This window comes from Hemibagrus wyckioides, linkage group LG05 (assembly GCF_019097595.1).
Source record: "Hemibagrus wyckioides isolate EC202008001 linkage group LG05, SWU_Hwy_1.0, whole genome shotgun sequence".
In the NCBI taxonomy this organism is placed as follows: domain Eukaryota; kingdom Metazoa; phylum Chordata; class Actinopteri; order Siluriformes; family Bagridae; genus Hemibagrus; species Hemibagrus wyckioides.
Genome location: NC_080714.1, coordinates 28,974,393 through 28,981,758, shown reverse-complemented (window position 1 = coordinate 28,981,758; position 7,366 = coordinate 28,974,393). Strand labels below are relative to the sequence as shown.

General features: G+C 38.7%; 1 protein-coding gene across 4 annotated transcripts in view; it reads right to left on the bottom strand.

Moving 5' to 3' along the window:
* LOC131353205 (voltage-dependent R-type calcium channel subunit alpha-1E) overlaps positions 1-5,889 on the bottom strand; it is a 148,354-nt gene extending 142,465 nt beyond the window's left edge. For 3 of the 4 annotated variants that reach the window (XM_058390035.1, XM_058390034.1, XM_058390037.1), the window contains exon 1: positions 5,679-5,889. The gene's annotated coding sequence lies outside the window, so the exon portion shown is untranslated. The remainder of the gene's footprint in view (positions 1-5,678) is intronic. The other variant, XM_058390036.1, reaches the window with a different exon arrangement.
* Between the last annotated feature and the right edge of the window lie 1,477 nt (positions 5,890-7,366).

Genomic DNA, 7,366 nt, shown 5'->3' with positions numbered 1-7,366 from the left:
CACTGATTAAAAGCTCTGCTAAAACACTGTGATTAAACACACTCTGATTAAAACACTGGTTAAACACTCTGATTTAACTCGCTCTGCTAAAACACTGAGATCAAACACACTCTGATCATGAAATGAAAGGCTAGTGACACATTCGTGTTTGGATTAACGGTGTGAACCTAAGCTCCGCCCTTCATTACAGAAAGATGCTGAATTGTGGGGTGTAGCAGTAAAGCTGTAAGAGATTTCTTCCTCATCCTCCGATTCCTGACATTTCTCAGAGTTCTAGAGGAAGCGAGCCACAACACGGAGCTGCAGCAGGAGAGAAACATGGAACTTCCATCAAATCACCGGGGTTTTCACGCAGAACTGTCAACTTCATTCATCACTGAAATAATTTCAGCTGACGTCTCGCTGTCAACCTGCACCGCTTCAAAGAGATTCAAACAGAGCTTGCCAAAACACACACACACACACACCATAATATACACACACACACACACACCATAATACTCGGAATGAAACAAAACACATGAGCATTTCATTGTTACAGTGCTGAACACTGTCATATTTCTCATTGTAAAGAGGGAGGGGCTCAGAATTTATAGTAAATAGGGGAGGGGCTTAGAGTTTATAGTAAATGGAAAGGGGCTTAGAGTTTATAGTAAATGGGGGAGAGGCTACATTTTATAGTGAGGGGGGAGGGGCTACAGTTTTATAATAAATGGAGAGGGGCTAAAATTTTATAGTGAAGCTCGGCTCAAAGTTTATAGTAAATAGGGGAGGGGCTTAGAGTTTATAGTAAATGGGGCAGGGGCTACAGTTTTCCAGGGAGGGGGGAGGGGCTCAGAGTTTATAGTACATGGAGGAGGGTGTACAATTTTATAGTAAACTGGGAGGGTCTACAGTTTTATAATAAATTGTGGAGGGGCTCAGAGTTAATAGTAAATGGGGAGGGGCCACAATTTTATAGTAAATAGGGGAGAGGTTCAGAGTTTATAGTAAATGGGGAGGGGTTACACTTTTATAGGAGGAGCTACAGTTTTATTTTGAAAGGGGAAGGGCTATGATCTTGTAGTTAAAAGAAAATGGGGCTACAGTCTCGTAGTAGGGGAGGGGCAATGATTTTTTAGTATAAATAAGTTTATATCACAGCACTGTGGAGGAGCGCAGGTTTATACTCGCTCTGATACCTTATCGTTTCTGTAGCAACAGCTCACTCATTGAGATGGTTTCTGCCAGGAAAGATGTTTTTGTGTTTGACGTGTGGAAGGAGTCTCCAGTGTCAGCACCGTGTAACAGTCAGAGGTCACAGAGGAGTTTACACTTTCTTTGTGGTTTCTATGGTAACCTGCGTAAGAAGCTGTGTTTTTTTTGTCTTGAGAGGTATAAACCCTTCAGGGGCGTGCAATCAGAGGCAAATAATCAGCGTGGTGATGTGAACAGCGACTCTGCTTCATCACATCATTATTTTCCTCCAGCAGCACGCCCCTGAGTCTCCTCGCTCGTGGTATATTGTGTAACTGTAGTATTGATGTTTGTTGTTAGATCTTTATCAGGAGGCGCTGAAAAAAAAAAAACGCCAATAAGCCGAAGGTGTGAGTGGAAGAAGTGTGTTATCATCGGGTCATGATGAAAAGCTCGCATTATTTCTGCTTCGATTTCAGTCTCTTGACCTTCATAACCTTTTGTACGCAGCTTGATATTTCTGTGATCGTTTAATCGTCATCGTTAATGATGTTTAGGACGGAAATAAAAACCTCGTTGTATCTAAACTTCATTATTAAGGCTGGAAAAGTCGATCCCTTGACCTCCGTGAATCTGTATTTAGTGGATGGAGATGTGCATGTGTGTGTGTGTGTGTGTGTCGGCTGTTAACCACACCACCACCACCCGCCCACCCCCACCCCGCCCCCTGGGGTGTTACATGTGAAGTTTTCAAAACATTAAAAAATAAAAGTCTCTGGACGTCTTTCAGCCTCTTTGAACATTTGCTCCTGGAGTCTCGGCTCTGGCCCCTAATCATCCAGCAATTACACTCCTGCTACATCTCCATCATTTCACACCCGCTAATGCGCACAGACTCGCCTTTAATGCGTCTCACCAGCAAAAGAGACAAACGTCTAACGGTGGAAAATAGGAAAAAGAGATCTTTTTTCTTTTAAGCGCTACGCCTATTGAACATTAGCAGAAATGGGTATAATTTAATCTGAGAAATCACAGCGAGAGGCTCCGAGGGGGAGGAGGAAGAGGAGGAGGAGGAATTCATGAAAGTGTGTCAGATGTATATGGAGGCTTGAGTGTAGAGTCAGGGAGAGAATGACCGAATCAAACAGACACAAAGAGCCAAGAGCTGCAGCTGAAAAGGGAACAGAAGACATAAGTTACAGTCATGCCACTCTGAGCATGCCAGAGCTCAGAAGCTAAGCAGGCTTAGGCCTGGTTAATACTTGGATGTGAAACCATCTGGGAATACCAGTTGCTGTATAGGGCAATGGTAGTTCAAGTGGTCAAGGCTCTGGATCATGCAGTGAAAGATCAGGGTTCAAGCTGACATTGCTGGGCCCTTGAGCAAAGGCCCCCAACCCACCCTACTCCAGGGGTGCTGCATCATGGCTGGCCCTGTGCTCTGACCTCCTCTGTCCTTTACCTCTGATCGTTAACCGAATCAAACCCGGTGAGATGGTAAACATTTCTATGAAGAATATTATACAATATATTTCAGAAATTATATTTCTGAAATCTGTACATCATCAGTCAGGTTTAATTCCATCAGACAAAAGCAGACAAAATATTTCAGCATATCTGACACTGTACTGAAGCACTACATACACCAGCATCCTGACAGGACTTTTAGAACAAAAATATATATATATATGAATTGAAGAGAATAGAAGTGGATTGGAATCTTGTAGTGATATAATGGAATAGAGTAGAAATGTGTAACGCATTTGAATAGAAGATGATTGAAGTCTAGAAGTGTCAGGAACAGCTGGACAGTTCCCTACCAGGCCCAGAGAGGGCGCTGGCAGGTGAACCTTGGAAGCCTGCTTCTTTGTGTGTCTTTTGTTACGCCCTTCCTATTCTACTCCTGATTGTGTCACCTGTATCCCATAAGCCCTAATGTCTATCCCTATAAATAGGGATCCTTGTGTTTGTGTCCTTGTCCATGACTGTTACCTGTACTGTGGTTTCTGTCTGGTTTTTGTTTAAGTTTCATGTCCAAGTTAAGATCTAGGTTTTGTTCTCGTTTTGTTTTTGTTAACCACGCCATGTCTTGTGTAGCGTTTGTTTCCCTATGTCGTGTCTTAAATGTAATAAAAGCAGCGCTTCGCTGAATCCTGCAAATGGGTCTCATTCCACCGTGTGCTGGCATGTGCACACACACCACGGGCGTCCGGGTTCGAGCCCCGCGTAGGGCGGGGGTCCCGGACGCTACAAGAAGAAGAAGAAATGTTTAGAATAGAAAAGAATAAAAATAGAATAAAATAGGATACAATAGGGGAGTGTAATAATAAATAGAATAGAACAAGAAAATAAATTAATAATATAATAGAACAGGATTTAAAGAAATAGAATAGAATTGTATAATTCTAATGTTGAGGAGAGGATGATAGAACTGTAATATAAAGATTCATAGAATTGAATTTAACTAAATAATAGAAATGTGTAAAAAAAAAAAAAAAAACCCTTTAATAGAATATAAAAGCGTAAGAGGCTAGAGTGGAATTGTGTGACAATACTGGTAAATAGAATACAATAGAACAGAACAGAATAGAACACAATAGAATAGAACAGAATAGAATAGTGTAATAGATTAGAATTGTATTTTTAATGTATTGAATTGTAGATTAAGTGTGTAAGTGTGTATTGTAGATTAAGTAAGATTTTTCTTGGGTTGAAATTTATTTGGAGTTTTAATTTGAACTGAATTCTATATAGAATTAAATCAGACAGTAAATTCTACTCATCTCCACACAGCCTCAGTGTCACTGTGCAGATTTCTAAAGGGGCTAAAAATCCGGCTTCAACCCGTCATCAAAAGACCTATTAGCACAAAAGAAGATGCAGAAAACACTGGGATTTCATTCCCACCCTGGTCTCCATGACGACACGGGAGCACGCCGGCCCGTCCCACCACGCGCTCGTGGTCAGAACCGAACCGTTTCAACTCTGTGATCTTCAGCGACTGTGCGGAATTAAAGAGATGCTCCTTTACAAACGGGAGACACAGCGGTGGTGATGAGGCTGATGGTGGGAGTGTGACTCAACTACGGCTCAGGAGGAAGAAACATTTATGATCATTCTATGGGATTTTAACACACACACACACACACACACACACACACACACTGATCTGCTCTATAGTAACACATAACTGTGAGTAATGAGGTGAAACATCACTGTCTAACAAACAGTAGGACACACAGCACACGAGCTGAACACGCACTCACACACATGTACACACACACACACGCACACACATACACGCACACACACACACACGCACACACACACACACGCACACAATATCCCAATTAAAAATTATATAACAAATTAGAGGCACTGTTGGATAGTTACTGTGTTCTGTGTGTGTGTGTGTGTGTGTGTGTGTTTGTGTGTGTGTGTGTGTGTTACTGGTTATTAGAAATGTCTTTTCAATTCAGTTATGCAACCGATGAAATTCAATATAATTTTAGAATTTTATATGTAATAATTCATTAAAAGAATAGAATTGATATACAGTATGTGTTATAGCTTAGTAATAAAGAGTAGAATTGTGTAATGAAACATTTCAATCATTCAGTACAGACCTGTGTAATAAGCATGTAATAGGATTGATGAGAAATAGATTAGAAAATATAGAGAAATAGACAGGAGATTAGAATTTAATAGAGTAAGAATAGAACATGATGGAGTAGAATAGAACACATGAGTGGTGTGATTGAAGAAGAGGATAGAACACATGGTTGTAACAGAATAAAATAGAATGTGCTGTGAAATAATTACAGAATAGAGTTCAATGGAATTTATGATTGGAATAATAATAGAATAGAACACAGGAGCATAGAAATAGCAGAATAGAACAATATGATTGTATGACATGACCATAATAATGATAGAATAAAATGTTAGCATGCAATAAGAATAGAATAGAATAGTGTATAATAGCAGAAAAGAATAAAAGCAGTAATAATTTAATTCGATTCTAGAGTATATGAGGTGTGTGTGTGTGTGTGTGTGTGTGTGTGTTGGTTATATTTTCACCATCCTGTTATGTTTATATAAACATATAAAGATATAAAAGGTATAAAGGATAATAGAAACTGAATGTTTGGAAAATCTTGAAAAAGCCAGACACAGATCCTGGAATGTCCCAAAATTCCTAACACCCCTCCACACACACACACACAAAAAACGCAAACAAAAAAAACCCCAAATACAATCTACACACAACACATCGGATAAAGTCATGATGTCGCGCGCGCAGTGTGTGTGTGGGTGATTTAATAAAGGTATTGAACTCAAACAGGTTGAAGAACATGAGTCACTCACACACACACACACACACACAAAATGTTTCATCACTGCGTCTTATTTACGTTTAGCATAGTTAATTTATCGATTGTGTGTGTGTGTGTGTGTGTGTGTGTTGAAGCGCAGGAACGCGTAGTTTGTCTCGGATTTACCTGCACACCGGAGTCGCGCGCACATCTGGAACCCCGCGCCGTCATCCGATTCATAAATCCATCTGATCTCTGGGTCTGATTTTTCTCCAACACACACACAGACAGACAGACTGACTAACACGCGCACACACTCACGCACGCGCGCGCGGAAAAGTGTGTGAACGCGCCAGTTGACGGCTGACGGACGGGTTAAACGAGCTGTCTGTCTCTGTCTCCTTCTCTCTCTCTCTCTCTCTCTCTCTCTCACACACACACACACACACACACACACACACAGACTGTGTGCGTCAGCAGGGGGCGACACAGAGCCCAATATTAATCATCCAACTCAATAATGGAGCATGAATTATTAAACATCCCACAATGTCACAGTGTTTATTAATTTTATAAAACTGTATTTGTACAGTTTTATAATTCATTATAAACACTGAGAGTGGGATTATAAATCATTATAAACACTGAGAGTGAGATTATAAAGCATTATAAACACTGAGAGTGGGATTATAAATCATTATAAACACTGAGAGTGGGATTATAAATCATTATAAACACTGAGAGTGGGATTATAAATCATTATAAACACTGAGAGTGGGATTATAAATCATTATAAACACTGAGAGTGGAATTATAAATCATTATAAACACAGAGAGTGGGATTATAAATCATTGTGGGATTATAAATCATTATAAACACTGAGAGTGGGATTATAAATCATTATAAACACTGAGAGTAGGATTATAAATCATTATAAACACTGAGAGTGGGATTATAAATCATTATAAACACTGAGAGTGGGATTATAAATCATTATAAACACTGAGAGTGGGATTATAAATCATTATAAACACTGAGAGTGGGATTATAAATCATTATAAACACTGACAGTGGGATTATAAATCATTATAAACACTGAGAGTGGAATTATAAATCATTATAAACACAGCGAGTGGGATTATAAATCATTATAAACACAGCGAGTGGGATTATAAATCATTATAAACACTGAGAGTGGGATTATAAATCATTATAAACACTGACAGTGGGATTATAAATCATTATAAACACTGAGAGTGGAATTATAAATCATTATAAACACAGCGAGTGGGATTATAAATCATTATAAACACAGCGAGTGGGATTATAAATCATTATAAACACTGAGAGTGGGATTATAAATCATTATAAACACTGAGAGTGGGATTATAAATCATTATAAACACTGAGAGTGGGATTATAAATCATTATAAACACAGCGAGTGGGATTATAAATCATTATAAACACTGAGAGTGGGATTATAAATCATTATAAACACTGAGAGTGGGATTATAAATCATTATAAACACTGAGAGTGGGATTATAAATCATTATAAACACTGACAGTGGGATTATAAATCATTATAAACACTGAGAGTGGGATTATAAATCATTATAAACACTGAGAGTGGGATTATAAATCATTATAAATACTGACAGTGGGATTATAAATCATTATAAACACTGAGAGTGGGATTATAAATCATTATAAACACCGAGAGTGGGATTATAAATCATTATAAACACAGAGAGTGGGATTATAAATCATTATAAACACCGAGAGTGGGATTATAAATCATTATAAACACTGAGAGTGGGATTATAAATCATTATAAACACTGAGAGTGGGATTATAAATCATTATAAACACTG